This window comes from Gorilla gorilla, chromosome 20, assembly GCF_029281585.2.
Source record: "Gorilla gorilla gorilla isolate KB3781 chromosome 20, NHGRI_mGorGor1-v2.1_pri, whole genome shotgun sequence".
Taxonomy (NCBI): Eukaryota; Metazoa; Chordata; class Mammalia; order Primates; family Hominidae; genus Gorilla; species Gorilla gorilla.
The window spans coordinates 25,502,487-25,521,941 of record NC_073244.2 but is presented as its reverse complement, the minus strand read 5'-3'; the positions used below and the strand labels follow the sequence as shown (position 1 = coordinate 25,521,941).

At 52.2% G+C, this 19,455-nt stretch overlaps 1 protein-coding gene across 3 annotated transcripts in view; it reads right to left on the bottom strand.

Annotated features, from left to right (window-relative positions):
- SLC25A42 (solute carrier family 25 member 42) overlaps nucleotides 1–14,212 on the bottom strand; it is a 48,822-nt gene extending 34,610 nt beyond the window's left edge. For 2 of the 3 annotated variants that reach the window (XR_008674260.2, XM_004060352.5), the window contains exon 1: nucleotides 14,042–14,179. The gene's annotated coding sequence lies outside the window, so the exon portion shown is untranslated. Of the gene's footprint in view, nucleotides 1–14,041 lie in introns of all 3 variants that reach the window. The other variant, XM_019015372.4, reaches the window with a different exon arrangement.
- Nucleotides 14,213–19,455: the final 5,243 nt, after the last annotated feature.

Genomic DNA, 19,455 nt, shown 5'->3' with positions numbered 1-19,455 from the left:
CCTCTCCCTCCAGCCTCCCCATATACAGCCCTGGGAGCTTTGAAGACCTGCCCAGCAGCATATCATGGCAATGATGAGCACACTCTATGGACACAACCCCAAAGACCACCCACAGGAGAATGGGAACACGTGTGTGGTATGTCCCATGATGGGACACTATGTAACACACCAAACTGCTGCTACACGCGACAACAACACGGATGGATCTCACAGACACACCAGTGAAGAGGCAGAAGCCAGGCACAAAAGGTTGCGTACTGAATGATTCTTTTTTTTTGAGTTGGAGTCTCACTCTGTCGCCCAGGCTGGAGTGCAATGGCACGATCTCAGCTCACTGCAACCTCCACCTCCTGGATTCAAGTGATTCTTGTGCCTCAGCCTCCCGAGTAGCTGGGATTACAGGCGTGCACCACCACACCCAGCTAATTTTTTGTATTTAGGAAAGATGGGGTTTCTCCATGTTGGCCAGGCTGGTCTTGAACTCCTGGCCTCAGGTGATCTGCCCATCTTGGCCTCCCAAAGCGCTGGGATTACAGGTGTGAGCCACTGCGCCCAGCTGCATACTGAATGATTCTGTCTGCATAACAGTCAAGCTCAGTAAACAAAATGTTTTATACACATCCAAATGTCGATAACTGCTGCCACACGGTTGGACCCTGGGGATGTCATGCTGAGTGAAATGAGCCAGTCACAAAAGGACAAATACCATACGAATCCACTTATATGAGGTCCCTAGAGTCATCACATTCATAGAGACAGAAAGTAGAATGGCAGGTGCCAGGGGCTGGGAGCGGGGGAACAGAGAATTACTGTTTAGTGGGGACAGTTTCAGTTTTGCAAGACGGAAGAGTTGTGGAGACGGATGGTGGTGATGGTTGCACAACAGTGTGAATGTACTTAATGCCACTGAACTGAACACTTAAAAATGGCACTTTTAAGTACTGTGTATTTTACCACACTTTTTATTTATTTATTTTTGACACAGGGTCTCTCGCTCTGCCACCCAGGCTGGAGTGCAGTGGCACTATGATGGCTCACTGCGGCCTCCAACTCCCCGGCTCAAATGATCCTCCTACCTCAGCCTCCTGAGTAGCTGGGGCTACAGGTGTGGGCCACCATGCCCAGCTAAATTTTAAATTTTTTGTAGAGATGGGGTCTTACTATGTTGCCCAGGCTGGTCTTGAACTCCTGGGCTCAAGCTGTCCTCCAGCCTCTGCCTCCCAAAGTGCTGGAATTACAAACATGAGCCATTGCACACAGCCCACCACAATTTTTAAGAAACGTAAGTACAAAACACATTTATGGTGATAAAGATTAGAATACTGGTTACCTCTAGGGGGTATATCAGGGAGGGGGCAGGAAGGAGCCAGCTGGGGGCTTGAAAACTGCCTTGATCTGGTTCCAAGGATGCATATATATGTAAAAATTCACTGAGCTATATATACACTTAGGATTTACGTGCTTTATTCTGTGTAAGCTATATCTCAATTTAAAATGTTTAAACAGTGCAAACAAAACACCTCTGCCACACCCCCTCCCAGGCCAATGGACGCCAAACCTGGGAGTGGGGCAGGCAAGCCATTTGTAATTCCCAGGGGACTTGAATGGATGGGCTTTGGGAGTGGACGTGTTCAGCTTGCTCTTTCCCACTTTCCTCCAACCTGTGGAGAACACCTGTTTTGTTTTGTTTTTTTAAGATGGAGTCTCGCTGTGTTGCCCAGGCTGGAGTGCAGTGGCATGATCTCGGCTCACTGCAACCTCCACCTCCCAGGTTCAAGCGATTCTTGTGCCTCAGCCTCCCCAGTAGCTGGGATTACAGACACACACCATCAGGTCTGGCCAATTTTTGTATTTTTTTTTTTTTTTAGTAGAGACAGGGTTTCGCCATGTTGGGCAGGCTGGTCTCAAACTCCTGACCTCAAGGTATCCACCCGCCTTGGCCTCCCAAAATGCTGGGATTACAGGCATGAGCCACTACACCTGGCCGAGAATACCTGTTGATGATCTTAGCAGTGATGAAAGCCTGGAGGAGGCACTGAAGCTCTACAGTTGGTCCACACACACAGTGGCCATCCCTTCTGAGGACAGCATTCTGGGAAACCACTTGCTCTGCTCCCTGTCACTGTGGAGAAAGTGGGGCTGATCCTCCCCTTGACTCCAGGGTCACCCAAGTGGCCATGGTCAGGTAATGAGACTTCACACTCCCCTAGGTTCAGGGTGCTGCCCCCAAAGACCGAGATCTGGGACTTTTGAGGGAACCATCGGGCCGGAGAAGTCCTCTTTCTTCAGGGGAGGGGAAGCCAGTAGGGTGTGAGATTGCAGGGCAGAGTTGACACAGAGTTAGAGGGCAGAGCAAGGCCAGGAGGTGAAGGAGGATACCTGCAGGCTAGGGGGATCTGGCAGCCAGTGGTGCCAAAAGCACACGGACTTTGCTGTCATGGAGCCCAGGAAGCACCCTTTCCAGTTCAGTCAGCATAGGATGGGTTTCTGTCACTTGCACCTGCCAGAGTCCTGACTCGTATGCTGTGCTGGGGTAGGTACCTCGTACTCCCCCAGCCCCACACAGTATTTACAACCACAGATGACAGTGTCCTGTGGCTCCGAGGCCCAGCCTTGCCACATTCACTCTAGGTACCTTTTGCGAGTACCTAGGATGCCAGTGCTTTCTGAACTGGGATTCAGGTGTCCCCACAAGGGTGACTACCAGCGGCCAGGCAGAGGGGGGCCAGCCCCAAATAACATACGTGTATCTTTTCCCATGCCGCTTCTGTTCATGCAGTCTTTCCATTCATCAAACAAAAAACAAAGCTCTGCGGGGTATGGGAGGATGACATAGGAAATGACTTACTAAGCAGCATTATTCAGGAAACGTGAACCTGGAGCATGGGATCTTCGATAACTCATGATCACACCAGCCTCAGCATAGAACCTCCAGAGCAATGGGAACACTGGTTCCAAGCAAGTTGGCAGTTGCTTGGGAGAGGGCAGGACAAGCTACTTCTTTTTTTTTCGAGACAGGGTCTCACTCTGTCACCCAGGCTGGAATGCAGTGGTAAAATCATAGCTCACTGCAGCCTCCATCTTTTGGGCTCAAGTGATCTTTCCACCTTAGCCTCTGAGTAGCTAGGACTATGGGTGTACACTATCATGCCCAGCTAATTTTAAAATTGTTTTTAGTAGAGACGGGGTCTTGCTATGCTGCCCAGGCTGGTCTCAAACTCCTGGCCTCAAGCAGTCGACCTGCCTCTGCCTCCCAAAGTGTTGGGATTACAGGTGTGAACCACTGCACCCAGCCACAAGGCTGCTTCTTGTTCTGAATCAGGCAATTTCAAACCCAAGCATCCTATAAGCCCCATGTACACAGGCTATCTTAATACATACACACTCACATACACACACACTCACACTCGCTCACACATACACTCATACACACACACATGCACACACACACACACTCTCACACACACACACACTCTCACACACACTGTCACACACACACAGACTCATATGCACATGTTCCTGATTCCCTTGAGCCTGTCTCATAGCTTCCCGACCAGCCATGAGACAGGCCCACCGTTTATGCTGTTACCTTGTGGGGACCACCATACAACTGCCAGCTCCACCCCTTGGGACTCAGGAAATGTGTGTACAAACGTTGGGTGGGGGTGGGGACAGTTTCTCTGTGGATGGAGTTTATTATAAGCAGCCGTGAAATGGATCCTGTAATCTCTCAGTAAACGGAAGCCAATTAACATCCTATCTGCCAGCCGATAAAGGCTGTTTTCTTTTCTAGTTAATAAGCATTAACTCTGCCTAAGGGATCCGGGCACATCTTACATAATGGCTGCTGCCCGTTAACCCCGACCCCGCAGGCTGCCTCACAAATGGGGAGTTTCTTCCTGCTGCATTCGCTCCTGTGTGCCTTTCAGACAATCTTTGGTTAAGGCAACCCTTGTTGCGGTCTCTATGGGTTAAACACCCTGAAAGATCCAGGAAATTCTATGATCAATTGCTGTCCTCTGTCCTTGCAGACAGTGCTGCCCACACCTGTCACCAAAGGCCGTTAGATGTTATCTAAAACAATCCGAGGTACTGAATGGTACTCACATTCCTCCACTAAGAGGGTCTACTTCAGTAACTGTCCTCGCCTCAAAAGCCCTATGTTTGGTTGGGCGTGGTGGCTCATGCCTGTAATCCCAGCACTTTGGGAGGCCAAGGTGGGCAGATCACTTGAGGCCACGAGTTCAAGACCAGCCTGGGCAACATGGTAAAACCCTGTCTCTACAAAAATACAAAAATTAGCTGGGCACAGTGGCTCACGCCTTTAATCCCAGCAGTTTGGGAGGCCAAGGCAGATGGATCATTTAAGGTCGGGAGTTCAAGACTATCCTGGCCAACATGGTTAAACCCCGTCTCTGCTAAAAATACAAAAATTAGCCAGCATGGTGGTACATACCTATAATCCTAGCTATTCGGGAGGCTGGGGCAGGAGAATTGCTTGAACCTAGGAGACGGAGGTTGCAGTGAGCCAAGATCACGCCACTGCACTCCAGCCTGGGTGATAGTGAAAGACTTCAACTCAAAAAAAAAAAAAAAAAAGTCCCATGTTCTTACCACATGGAACCTGGCACAGCAATCTGCATTTGATTGGCCTTCAACAACTATTTGCTGGACAAGTGAATTAATTCCCTGGACATGCCAAGTTTTGCTTTGGCCGCAGTCTCCGATCCTGGCAAACTTCTCTGCATCCTTCAAAGCTCCTAAATGTCCTGGCCTCACTGCCCCCAAAGTTAACTGCTCTGACCTGCACTGAGCAGTCTGTGGTTCTCTGCTGCACTTGAGGGGCCACTCTCCACTTGCTTCCCTGCAACCAGGCTGGGGGTCCCTGGAAGGCAGGGGTCCCTGGAAGGCAAGGGTCCATGTCACACTCAGCGTCCATGCCCAGCAAGGAAGCAGAAACATAACAGCTGCAGACAGGTGCTTTTGCCTGTTGCTGTCCTGTCCTCCTGCTCTTCAGCCATCCCTCCCACAGCAGCAAGAATGCACCACTTCAATCATTCTCTTCCTCATAGCCACACAGCAGCATGCACAGGCTCCCTGCCACCACACACTGTGTTGTGGGATGATGGGGTCTAGCATGTGACACCTTGGATGTGTCACTAAACCTCCACATAGGCCACATACAGTGGGTCACACCTGTAATCCCAGCACTTTGGGAGGCCGAGGCAGGAGGATCACTTGAGGCCAGGAGTTCAAGGCTGCAGTGAGCTATGATCCCACCACTGCACTCCAGCCTGGGTGACAGTGAGGCCCTGTCTCTACAAAATAAATTAGCCAGGTATGGTGGCGCACACTTATAGTCTCAGCTACTCGGGAGGTTGAGGTGGGAAGATCACTTGAACCCAGGAGGTCGAGGCTGCATGTGCTGTGATTACACCACTGCACTCTAGCCTGGGCAACAGAACAAGACCCTGTCTCTAAAAAAAAATTTTTGGCTGAGTGAGGTGGCTCATGCCTGTAATCCCAGCATTTTGGGAGGCCGAGGCGGGCAGATCACTTGAGGTCAGGAGTTTGAGACCAGCCTGGCCAACATGGCGAAACCCTGTCTCCAAGCCTGGCTAAATACAAAAGTTAGCCAGGCGTGGTGGCAGGCGCCTGTAATCCTAGCTACTCAGGAGGCTGAGGCATGAGAATCACTTGAGCCCAGGAGGCAGAGGCTGCAGTGAGCCAAGATCAGGCCACTGCACTCCAGCCTGGGTAGCACAGTGAGACTCTGAAAAAACAAACAAACAAAAAATTTAAAGTAAAAAATAAACCTCCCCATTCCTCGATTTCCTCATCTGTCACCATCTTCACAGGATAGTGCCACTCGAGTGGGTGACAAGTATTGGTAAGTATCGTTCTCCCTAATAAGGAATCAGACAGGGCTGGGGCAAATCCCATTTAACACAGCCCCGGCCTATTGAGTATGCTTTTGAGACACTGACACATGGCTTCCCCATGATCTGTGATTGAAATGTACACATTCGCCAGGCACAGTGGCTCACGCCTGTAATTCCAGTACTTTGGGAGGCTGGGGTGGGAGGACAGCTCGAGCCCAGGAATTGGAGATCAGCCTGGGCAACACAGCAAGATCCCACTTGCCTAATCTCACCACCTGAAGACCCTCATTCATCCTGAGTCGCCCCATGCCAGTCTGAGCATCCCCCCACAGGTTAATCTCCCTACAATGTGAAACAAAACTTAGATGATTTGTCCCGCTGCTCATCAAAGAACATTCCTTTATTTTTATTTTTTTAGTTGTTTTTTTTTTTGAGATGGATTCTCGCTTTGTTGCCTAGGCTGGAGTGCAGTGGTGCAATCTTGGCTCAGTGCAACCTCTGCCTCCCAGGTTCAAGTGATTCTCCTGAGTAGCTGAGATTACAGGTGCCTGCCACCACGCCTGGCTAATTTTTATATTTTTAGCAGAGATAGGTTTCACCATGTTGGCGAGGCTGGTCTCAAACTCCTGACCTCAGGTGCTCCGCCCACCTCGGCCTCCCAAAGTGCTGGGATTACAGGTGTGAGCCACCGCACCAGCCCTAATTTTGCTTTCTGCTAGCCCTTGGCTCTGCCATGTAGTTAATTCCTCATTAGCTTCAGATCTCCCAGAGTTTCCTGAGAATCACCCTGGCCCCCTGAAGATCAGACCGTAGCACCCCAGCTTCTCCTCAAGACTGACCAATACGGAACTCCAATCACTTGGTGGTGGTCTTGTGTGTGTCCATGCTCCCCATCCTTCTGAGACCAGGTATCAACAGGAGATAATCACAGGACCAAGCTCACAGCCCAGAAAGCAGAATTAAGACGTACACACTTGGAGCTGGGCGCGGCGGCTTACACCTCTAATTCCAGCACTTTGGGAGGATGAGGCGGGAGGATGGCTTGAACCCAGGGGTTTGAGACCAGCCTGGGAAGGATGGAGAGACCCTGTCTCTACAAAAAACTTAAAAGTTAGCCGGGCATGGTGGTGCGTGCCTATAGTCCCAGCTACTTGGGAGGCTGAGGCAGGAGGATCACTTGAGCCCAGGAATTCGAGGTGGCAGTGAGCTGTGATCTTGCCACCACACTCCCACTCCAGCCTCAGCAACAAAGTGAGAAAGTGAGACCCTGTATTAAAAAAAAAAAAAAAAAAAGACATTATGCATTCACTAGTCAGGTCCTTGGTGGCTTAGAGCATCTAGATGCCTCCACCTTCCGAGGGAGACAGGTGAGTAAGCGAAGCTGCCAACATGAGCCATCTGGAGGGGCTGAGGAACATGTCCAACCCCACTGGCCTATTCTTCCTGAAGTAACAGAGGCACCTGAACAAGCATTTCCCTTAATAATGTCCTGTTGGAAATACTAGCTCAGCAAGTATAAGGGTTGAATGACATCCCCCAAATTCATGCCCACCTGGAACCTCAGAACATGGCCTTCTTTGGAAATAGGGTCTTTGCAGATGCAATCAGTTAAGGATCTTAAGATGAGTTCACCTTGAGATTCAGGGTAAGCCCTAAACCCAAGGACTAGTGTCCTTATAAGAAGAGGGGATTGGCCGGGAGTGGTTCACATCTGTAATCCCAGCACTTTGGGAGGCCGAGTTGGGCAGATCACTTGAGGTCAGTTCAAGACCAGCCTGGCCAACATGGCAAAACCCTGTCTCTACTGAAAATACAAAAATTAGCTGGATGTGGTGGTGCGCACCTGTAATCCTAGCTACTTGGGAGGCTGAGGCAGGAGAATGGCTTGAACCTGGGAGGTGGAGGTTGTGGTAAGCTGAGATCACACCATTGTACTCCAGCCTGGGCAACAAGGGCAAAACTCTGTCTAAAAAAAAAAAAAAAAAAAAAAAAGGCCAGGCAGGGTGGCTCACACCTGTAATCCCAGCATTTTGGGAGGCCGAGGCAGGCAGATCACAAGGTCAGGAGATCGAGACCATCCTGGCTAACATGGTGAAACCCTGTCTCTACTAAAAAAATACAGAAAATTAGCCGGGTGTGGTGGCAGGTGCCTGTAGTCCCAGCTACTCTGGAAGCTGAGGCAGGAGAATGGTGTGAACCTGGGAGGTGGAGCTTGCAGTGAGCCAAGATCATGCCACTGCACTCCAGCCTGGGCGATAGAGCAAGACTCTGTCTCAAAAAAATAAAAAATAAAATTAGCTGGATGTGGTGGTGCATGCCTATAATCCCAACTACTTGGGAGGCTGAGGCAGGAGAATCACTTGAACCTGGGAGGCAGAGGTTGCAGTGAGCGAAGATCGCACCACTGCACTCCAGCCTGGGCAACAGAGCAAGAGCTTGTCTCAAAAAAAAAAAAACAAGAAGAGGAGATCCAGGAGTGGTGGCCTGCGCCTATAGTCCCAGCTACTCAGCAGGCTGAAGCGGGAGAATCACTTAAGCCAAAGAGTTAGAGGTTGCAGTGAACTATGATCATATCACTGCACTCCAGCGTGAACAACATAGTGAGACCCCATCTCTAAAAAAAAAAAAAAATAGAGGACACAAAGACACACACAACAGGGAGAAAGCCACATGAATACAAAGGCAGAGACTGGAGTGATGTAGCCACGAGCCAAGAACTTCAAGGTTTGCCCGGAGAAAGGCCTGGGAAGGACTCCCTCAGAGCCTCCAGAAGGAACCAGTCCTGTTGACACCTTGATTTTGGACTTTAGGCCTCCACAACTAAGACAGGATACATTTCTGTTGTCTAAAGCCCCCCAGTTTGTGGTAATTTATTATGGCAGCCACGGGAAACAAATATGCAGGGATCTGAGGCCAAGCCTCCAAGTGTTGGCCTGCCCCTCAGCTGGTGGCTTGTCCTCAGCCATTTGCCTGCCAGAACCTCACAGGCTGCTGGGCTGGCAGAGAGCTCAGCAGAAAATCTGGCCAGCAGAGAACTTTGTTGAGCCCCTGGAATCCAAGCATTCTGCCCAAGATGGTAGTAGCAAAAGGTGCTCAGTGAAGAAAACAAATGTTGACAAGCATATTTTAAAAATAGCTCTGTGAACAGGGTGGGGCCTCCAGGTGACGTCGTTCTACTTCCTGAGTTGGGTGCTAATTTTATTATTGGTTAAATCTTCTTTCTTTTCACATACATGTTATATACTTTTTTTTTTTTTTTAAAGAGACAGAACCTCACTGTCACCCAGGCTGGAGTGCAGTGGCACAAATCATGGCTCACTGCAGCCTCAACCCCCTGAGTTCAAGTGATCCTCCCACCTCAGCCTCCTGAGTAGCTAGGACTATGGGCGCATGCCAACAAGGCCAGCTAATTTATTTATTTATTTATTTGAGACCGAGTGTCGCTCTGTCACCCAGGCTGGAGTGCAATGGTGCCATCTCAGCTCACTACAACCTCCGCCTCCAGGGTTCAAGCGATTCTCCTGCCTCAGTCTCCTGAGTAGCTGGGACTATGGGCATGCACCACCACACCCAGCTATTTTTGTTTTTATTTTTTTCTTGAGACGGAGTCTTGCCCTGTTGCCCAGGCTGGAGTGCAGTGGCACGATCTTGGCTCACTGCAACCTCCGCCTCCCGGGTTTAAGCAATTCTCCCTGCCTCAGCCTCCAGAGTAGCTGGGAATACAGGCGCCCACCAACATGCCCAGCTAATTTTTGTATTTTTAGTAGAGACGGGGTTTCACCATATTGGCTAGGCTGGTCTTGAACTCCTGACATCAAGTGATCCACCTGCCTCGGCCTCCCAAAGTGCTAGGATGAAAGGCGTGAGCCACCATGCCTGGCCCGACATGATATACTTTTTTTTTTTTTTTTTGAGACAGAGTCTCGCTCTGTCGCCCAGGCTGGAGTGCAATGGTGTGATCTCAGCTCACTGCAACCTCCAACTCCCGGGTTCAAGCGATTCTCCTGCCTCAGCTTCCTGAGTAGCTAGGATTACAGGCGCATGCCACTACGCCTGGCTAATTTTTGTATTCTTTGGTAGAGACAGGGTTTCACCATGTTGGTCATGCTGGTCTTGAACTCCTGACCTCATGATCTGCCCGCCTCGGCCTCCCAAAGTGCTGGGATTACAGGTGTGAGCCACTGCGCCCGGCCGATATACTTTTTATGAAGAAGTATTTCATGTTTAAAATAAAAAATGCAAATGCACTTTTAAAAGCTCTGTCTTGCAAAACCCAAACAAGCGAATGATTCTGATTATCTCAATAATCCCCTCTTAATGTCTAACTGCCAAAATAGAAGAGACAGACAAAAAAAACTGTATGACACGTGGGCAGAGGCCTGACTTCAGTATGACGACACCCTCCATCTGGCACCAGTGGTGAGAAATTGGACAATTGGAGAGAGTCTCGAAACAGCTTCCCAGACAGATTTAACATCTGACTCGTCTCAATCTCTCATGATGCCCTCATCTTTCTTTTCCTAGACCCAAGTGAAAAAAAAAAAAATCAGCAACAGCTAAATGGTTCTTCTAGCAACTGTTCTTGTTGAGGTACCTTGAGCCAAAATCTCAGCACCACCACTGCTCCCTGCTATAGGGACAAGCTTCACAGAGCAGGAACTCAAAAAAAATTTTTTTTAACAGAAAAACAGGGTCTTGCTCTGTTGCCCAGGCTGGAGTGCAATGGTGCAATCATAGCTCACTGCAGCATTGAACTCCTGGGCTCAAGCAGTTCTCCACCTTAGCCTCCCAACTAGCTGAGACTATTTACGCACGCCACCACGCCCGGCTAATTTTAAAATTTTTTTTATAGAGATAGGGTTTCACCATGTTGCCCGAGCTGGTCTGAAACTCCTGGGCTCAAGCAATACACCTGCCTCATCCACCCAAACTGTTGGGTGGTGTGAACCACTGCGTCCAGCCCCAAATATTTCTTGAACTTTAGTCTGACTGGCAGAGAAACAAGTCTAATGTTTAATCCCTACCCCACAAGCCAGAACACCTAAGACAGGGGTAGGAAGCATGGAAGTGATGTTCAAAAGGATCTCTTGTGCTGTTTTTTACCTATCAGATGGGACAGACCACAAAACTTGATAGTAAGATAACTGAGCTGGCCGCACGAGAGGAATCAGGCTTTCCAACTTCACAGTTGAGAGGAGGAGGAGGAATATGCCCTTTTACTTGGCCCTTTTCTTTTTTTTTTTTTTTTTGAGACAGGGTCTAGCTCTGTCGTCCAGGCTGGAGAGGAGTGCAGTGGCGTGATTATAGCTCACTGCAGCCTTGAACTCCTTGGCTCAAGCAATCCTCCCACCTCAGCCTCCTGAGTAACTGTGGACTACAGGCATGGCCGGCAAGACAGTGGGGTCTGAAGTGTCTGAGCATGGCTGGAGCCCAAATACGTTCACTGTGTATTTAGTACATGCTGATGCATGCATCTATCCATTGCAGCTCTGTTTGTAAAAGCTAAATATGGGCTGCAGTGGCCGGGCGCGGTGGCTCACACCTGTAATCCCAGCACTTTGGGAGGCCGAGGCAGGCTGATCACAAGGTCAGGAGATCGAGACCATCCTGGCTAACACAGTGAAACCCCGTCTCTACTAAAAAAATATGAAAAAATTAGCCGGGTGTAGTGGTGGGTGCCTGTAGTCCCAGCTACTCAGGAGGCTGAGGCAGGAGAATGGCGTGAACTCGGGAGGCGGAGCTTGCAGTGAGCCGAGATCGCGCCACTGCACTCCAGCCTGGGCGACACAGCGAGAATCCAACTCAAAAAAAAAAAAAAAAGAAAAAAAAAAATATGGGCTGCAGCTTAAACAGCCATCAGTAAGGGACTGGCCTTAGAATGCATATGTCTGCTCAATGCAAATTTACCAGTGATTTAAAAGGGGTGGGGGATATATACCTCCCCCGACCCCTTTCTGCCACCCCAGTCATAGACTACTGCCTCTGGAAGAAAACATAAGAAATTATCAACAGCAGGTGCATCTGAGGAGGAACGGGGTACAGGCTGGGGAAGACCTGACTGATTTCTACTATGTGACCTTTTGTACTGTTTGATTTTTTCTTTTTAACTATATAATAGGCCGGGTGTGGTGGCTCACGCCTGTAATCCCAGCATCTTGGGAGGCTGAGGCGAGCAGATCACTTGGGGTCAGGAGTGCGAGACCAGCCTAGCCAACATGGTGAAACCCCGTTTCTATTAAAAATACAAAAATTAGCTGGGTGTGGTGGCACATGCCTGTAATCCCAGCTACTCAGGAGGCTGAGGTAGGAGAACTGCATGAACCCAGGAGGCAGAGGTTGCCGTGAGCCGAGATCACACCACTGCACTCCAGCCTGGGCGACAGAGCAAGACTCCGTCTCAAAAAAAACCCAAAAACTATATACTCAATGATCTTGCCAAAGTTTATACACATGTACATATATAACACACACGAAATATGTATATATAAAATATGTATATAAACATATGAATATTATAGGTACATGTACATATGTGTACAACACACACACACATATACATACATATATACATACATGCCCATATATGTTTTAAATGACTCCTATTGAAGTTGGACAGAAAACCCAAATGGCTTCAGTTTCCACAGGAGAAGCTGAAGGTGACATGACCCTCTGAAACATTCTGGTACCGTCTTTGAAGGGAGAGGTGGGAGGGGGTAAGAAATGCTCCACGAGCCTTACAGGAAATGGCACATTATTGCTTTTCAACAACAAAGCCACTGTCCTCCTTCTACGCTGCATGCTTGCAAATCAGACTCAAGGGAACTAAAAAATTCCAGAAGAATCATTCCTAGCACCACCCAGGCTCGTTTTGCAGGTTAGCTTTAAACAGCTGAAACATTAGTTTGCCTCACTCTAAAGAGTGTTTCCTTACTCTTTATCGGCTTCAAGGGCCCAAGGAGTGTCGGAGAGGGGTCCCGGGTCTGCAAGAGCTGGGAGCCCCGGCCCCGGCAACTCCCTCTCCGGCATCCTGCAGGAGGCACCCAAGATGATGAGCCCCCCTCCTCCGGCAGCGTCTCCACCGCCAGCCTGCCCCAGGACTCCGAGACACACGCTTGGCAGAGGGGCCGTCCCTTCCAGCTAAGCCTTTCCGGACCCAGTCAAAGTCACGACTCCTGCCAATCCCTCTGAGATAAACATAACAGATGGGCCGAAACGCGGTGGGTCCACAGCAGAGGGTCAGCGATGCCCAGGATAGAATAGGCTCTGCCTCTAGCATTCAAGTGGTTTAGGTCTGTGGCTGGTAAAATGGAGATGATTCCGGTTTCGTCTGACCGATGGGATTATTCTAAGGTACGGAAATCACTTTATAGACTGTCAAGCACTGTTAGAAATGAACACTGGGGTAAGCTTTTGTTTGGGGAGGGGAGGGTGCAGCGATCCTGAGATATCAAGGCTTGGGGGACTATTGGAGGACCTGGGGGATTCGGGGGGATTATTACAGAGGGTGTGCGAACACAGGTGCACGTGGAAGAAAGCCCAAGGTGGGAGAGAGAAAAGGGGGAGACAGAGGTGTGGGGCTGCCAGGGCAGAGGGCAGGTGCCAGGGGGAAGGTCCCTGAGAAGAGAGACACAGGTTGCTGGGGGAGTGGGCACGAGAATAGCGAGCAGATACCTGGATATGAGGAAAGGCAGTGGGGGACGGGACCAGGTCCAGGTGTGAGTTGCGAGGCCATGAGTTATGAGTCACAGGCTCAGGTGTGGGTGTGGGGGTGTCATCGACAAGGACAGTCTCAGGTGATGTGGGGGGTGTTCGTGAGTGGGGACGGGTGTTCGTGAGTGGGGGCGCGGTGTCAGGTGTGTGAGGGGGATGTCAGACCCAGCTGCGCGGGGCGCCGGGGACAAGGCCCCAGGGGTGTGGGAGATGTCAGCAAGGACAGTCTAAAGTGTATGGGGGATGTCAACGAAAAGGGACGTGGTGTCAGGCGTGCGTGGACTGCGGGTGAGGGGCTCAAACCTGGATGCAGTAGCCCCCAGGGGGCAGGAGACGTGGAGTGTGGGGTTTGGGGGGTCTTTAACCTCTTCCTGCACTCGCGACGCTACTGTCATGCCCCGCCTCGTCCGCCCCTCACCCCGGGATCCATGACAGGACCCGTGCCTCACCTCCGTTCAGCCCGACAGGCGCGGGCCGCTGACGCTTGGGCCCCCCCCGGCGCCCCCCGCGCCCCCTCACCGGCCCGGACGCGTCGCCGCCACCGCTACCTCCAGCCGCCACGGCCCCGCCTCGCGCACCCCCAGAGCGCGCCACGGGAGGGGTCCACGCCACTCCCCGATTGGCTGCTCCCTGGCCAGTCAGCGCTGGAAGCGACAGTGATTGGCGAGTATGAAGCGGATGGGCAGCCCCTAAAGCCAATCGCTGATTGGCAGAGGTGGGGCTATTGGGAGACGCCTGGGGTGCCTGGGTGGTCCCTCAGGGTGCTAGGCGCTGGGAGGCGAGGGCCTGGAGGCAGGCGAGGATTGGAATCTTGGCAGAAAACAGGCAGAACTGTCGGCCAATCGCTGGGGGCCAAGGGCGGGGCTACGAAGAAACTGGCGCAACCGGCGGGGCAGAGGCTAGAGGAACGGAGGGCGTAGCCTGGGGGGAGACCGGGATTGGCCGCAAAGCCGAAGACTGGCAGGCCCCGCGGCCAGTCGCAGCGGCCGTGGGCGGTACGCCCCCAGGGGAAGGCTGGAGTGTTCAAGGTGCAGTCCGACCCGGAGCGCGGCAACCCGACGTGGCCTCGGACGCCTGGCGCAGGGTCCCCTGAGGCTCTCGTGTAGAGCCCGCCCTCTGGCCACCTAGCACAGAAGCGGATGTGAACTTGGACCATCAAGGCTGAAGGACTCCTGGATAATTCTCCACCCCTTACTCCCCACTAATCCCCTGCAGACGACACCGAGAGGGCAGATTCGCTGGAGGTCACTCTGAACTGCCCTCTGCATCTCGAGGTGGTGTGAAGACATGGAAATAAGGGGCGGAATCCTACTGAAACGCGCTGCGTGGTTTTCTGAGTGTCTGACCTCTCTGCGTCCCAGCTTTCCCCGCCACGGTATCCAGTGACATCCCTGTTGGGCCTTCTCCCTGCCAAGTCTTTTTCTGAATTAACTGAATCTTAACCACAATCCCATGAGGTCAAAGAGACCACTGGCTCCTTTTACAGAAACCAGAGCACAGAGAGGTCAAGCTCCTTGCCCAAGGCTACACAGCATTCTCTGGTTGCTAAAGCAGAGAATGAATCTAGAGCAGCCTGCTTTTTGGAAAAGTGTGTGTCAGAGAAGAACCACTGGGGGCCTCAGAGACCTGGGTTTGAATCCTTGTCCAATCACTGGCCCACCACACAACCTTGGGCAAAAGCCCTTGTGAGCCTCAGCTGTTTCATTTGGAAAAGAGGGGGGAAAATGATTCCTATGCCTTGATCTTGCCTCTCTGGGGTTGCTTCCCTGGGAAAATTTATAACTCAGCTCTCATTTTAATTATCTGGTGAAAGCATTTGACCCTGAGCAGGTCATGTGCGGCCTGTGAGCCTCAGCTCCTCTGTGAAGTGCAGAAAAATGCCGGCAGTTTAGGGAGACACCTGCCATCCCAGGCATGGCTGTGTAATCGGCACCTCCCCCAAAGCCACTCTGTTCTCTGACTCACCCTTCATCTTCAGGATGGAGAGGGCTACAAATGTTTCCAGATACCAGCTCTTATTTCCTCTAGGTGCTGGCCAGGGTTGGTGGAGATTAAGTTCAGAACCAGGGAATCCTGGGAGGGAGCAAGGCTGAAACCAACCTTAGAAAGGGCTCACATTTCAGGGCTGCACAAGCCCCTGCTAAGTGTGTGATCCACAAGTTTCAAATGGGGAGGATGTGATGGGAAATCACTAGCCCAAGGCCATCATCAAACTCCTGATATTCTCACGATATGCCTACCTGGACCTCCTCTCCCATACCTCCCACCTGTGGTTTGCTTCCTGGCCAACTTCCAGGATCTGGCCTCCATTCTGCCCTCCAGAGAAGAGGAGGAAGCTGAGGTCAGTTGAACATCAATTGGGTGCCAGGTCCCCACTGGGCTTTCTCCAATACCATCTCCCCACCTCACTTCCAGATGGAGGTGACAGTGCCCACTTAGCAGATGAGAAAACTGAGCCTATGGTGGAGAATATTCCTTGGTGGAAGGACCCAGGGCTGAGTTTGAATCCCTGCTCTTTTTAACATAAGTAATGGCCAGTAACAGCCACAGGACCTTCAGCAAATAACACAAGCTCCCCACTTCAGTTTCCCGGCTGTCTCCTAGGGCTGATGTGAGCATTGATGAAATGGAAGCAAAACACTTACAATGGCTTCGTCCACGGTAAGCACTCATGGAAGGCTGGTGATGATATATTGTTCTTCTCTGGGCCTGTTTCCCCCTCTGTAAATAGCGCTTCATGGACATAGATCAACTATGGGCGTGGCTTGCCACACCAAGAGGGAGGTATCTACGCCGAGGAGCGCCCACTCCCAGTGCCCACCTGCCAGGCCCTGGGAGGGGGAGGTAACAAAGCTCCTGGAAGGTCCCACAGTGCCTCCAGGGACAGAGCCAACTAAGGCAAAGGTCAGGCTCTGGCCCAGCCTGGGGCTGCCTCTCTAGCTTCTGCTCGTTCTTTAGCAGGCTGGCGCCAGCCAACCTCCCTACCGCCTTCCAGCAATGGCAGGCAAAGCACCTTGGCAATAGCAATGGACACCCCCACCATGGGCACTCATGTGAGCCCAGCTAGGGTGCCCAGGATCTCAGCTCTTCTGCTTTGGCTGGCCAGCCCTGGACAGGACACTGCCTCTTCGCCCTCCAGTCTCCTCTACCTCTTGGGGATCCCAGGAATCATCTGTGAGCCAGGCCCTGGCACAGCGTCCAGGCCTAATCACCTGAGGCCCAAAGGCCTTTTGCCCAAGGTCAGGTTAACAGGTTTGGAAAAAGATGAGGGGCCTGGAGGCAGGCCAAGCTGTGGTCTCATCCCACCGCAGCCCCTCAAATGCCCATGAGTCTATTTCCTAACTGGAAAATGAGGTTTAGTCCAGCCTCTGGGAGATGTATGTTCACAACAGAAAAAATCTGTGTTCCTTTCCCAGGAGCCCAAGCCCATCCCTGGCTGGAGGGAGACATCCTGAACACAGCAGTGACAACAACCAAGCCTGGCTGGGGTCAGAGTGGCCTCATTCACCTCCCAAGGCTCAGATAGGTCAGGCCACTTCACCAAGAGCCTACAGTAGCAGAGGCGTGGCCTGAACACACTCGCACCATCCTTGCAGCAGGCTCCACCTCAGCCCAGGTCTCGATGTCATCAAGGAGGACAGCAAAAGCTACTTAAGAGAAGGCCAGGGCCAGGCACGGTGGCTCACGCCTGTAATCCTAGCACTTTGGGAGGCCGAGGCGGGTGGATCACGAGGTCAGGAGATCAAGACCATCCTGGCTAACAAGGTGAAACCCCATCTCTACTAAAAATACAAAAAAATTAGCCGGGGGTGGTGGCAGGCGCCTGTAGTCCCAGCTACTCAGGAGGCTGAGGCAGGAGAATGGTGTGAACCTGGGAGGCAGAGCTTGCAGTGAGCCGAGATGGCGCCACTGCACTCCAGCCTGGGTGACAGAAAAGGGAAGGGGACAGGGATAGGGGCTGGGGGGAGTTATGTTCTGGACATCCCCTGAAGTGGGCCTTGCTAGGGGCTGTGGCCCTCCAGTGTGCCAGATCTAGCCTGAGTTCAGATGAGAAGGCCGAGGCTCACAGACGGGAGGTGATATGCCTGAAGTGGCCAAGGGGGGATGGAAAGCCAGGCCATAACCCCAGGCAAATGTGAGATCTTTGGTGAGGGGCCCCCACCCAACCTGAGGCTGTCCAAACATGCTAGCTGCATCTACTGAAGACACCCACTTCCTTGGGCTAAGGTGGGAGGGACAGATAAGGCAGAACCACCCCTTCCTGAAGAAGCCTGCAGCTTGGCCCAGGCCCAGGGGAGGACGCTGGGGCCACCTGGCAGGGACCTCGAGTGCTTGTCAGTTTATTCAGGTGAACATTCAAAAACACTGACGGGAAGCTGAAGGCACAGCAAGTGGGGACAGGGGCCTCCCTGCAGGGAGCCAGCCGATGGTGGGGGCAAGACAAACAGGAGAGTTCACAAATGAGGTGACTTCAGATGGGGCCCAGTGTCAGAGCCAGAGCACATGAGGTGATGAGATGGGGGTCTCTCCTGGAGAGGGCAATGTGAGCTGAAACCTCATGTGCTAGGAGGAGCCGGCCACGGGGAAGGCCAAGGGAAGGGCACTTCTAGGCAGAGGGCATGGCTTGTCACATGGGGGCTTGTGCAAAGGCCCTGGGGTGGGGGAATAGGGAGTAAGTGCAGTGGAAAGACTGGGAAATGGGCAAGGCCTGGGCCACGCTGGGTCTGCAGGGCATGAAGTGCATTTTTTTGTTTGTTTGTTTTTGAGACAAGCTCTTGATCCGTCACCCAGGCTGGAGTGCAGTGGTGCCATCCTAACTCACTGCAGCCTTGACTCCTGGGTTCAAGTGATCTTCCCGCCTTAGCCCAAGTTGCTGGGACCACAGACAGGTTTGGTTTTATGTAGAAGGCAAAGGGGAGCCATGGGCAGACTGAGAGCAAGGCTGGAGCGGGAATGACAGGGCCAGCACTGCAGGCCGTCCTCGAAATAGCTCAGGAGCACCTACCCCGCCACATGACAGATGAAGAAATGCTTGAGAACTGCCCAAGGTCACACTGGCCCAGAAGTTAAGTCAGGGCAGTCTGGGGCAGATTCGAGATCTTTCTCCCACATCCTGGGAGTCTCCAGGGAGGAGGGATAGGGCGGGGTGACTGGGTCAGAGGTTTGGGCCAGCCCTGCTGAGCTGAGAGCACCCTTTCCTGCTGGGGGCAGGGGAGACGGGGACACCACGGAGAGGTGCAGCCAGGGTGACGCTCCTCAGCTGTTTGCATCGGCTGGATTCCACGGAAGCTGGGGGCCTGCTGGGAAAGGAGTGTCCCTGAGGTCAAGGACTGAGCCCAGGCCATCCTGGGGCTCGGGGAGGCACATGACAAGCAGGGGCGAGGGTCCAAGAGGGGAGAGGCCTCCAAGGTGTGGGCAGGAAGGCTGGGGCACACACCAGTGGTCATGAGGCTGCCCGGACCCCCGTCAGGCCACAAGAGATGCACAAGCCACCTAGTGACCACGGTGTGACCTCTGAGTGTGACTTCAGAGCAGAAGAGCTGGGGTCTGCAAGGCCACAGCTGTCTGGGCACCCCCAGAATGCTTGGGGTGGGGTGGTCACTGAGGGCAACAACGATGATGTCTTTTTCTTTTTTTTTTTTTTGAGACAGAGTCTTGCTCTGTTGCCCAGGCTGGAGTGCAGTGGCGTGACCTCAGCTCACTGCAACCTCTGCCGCCCGGGTTCAAGCACTTCTCCTGTCTCAGCCTCCCAGGTAACTGGAATTACAGGCATACGTCACCACACTGGGCTGATTTTTGTATTTTTTTAGTAGAGACGGGGTTTCACCATATTGGCAAGGCTGGTCTCGAACTCCTGACCTCA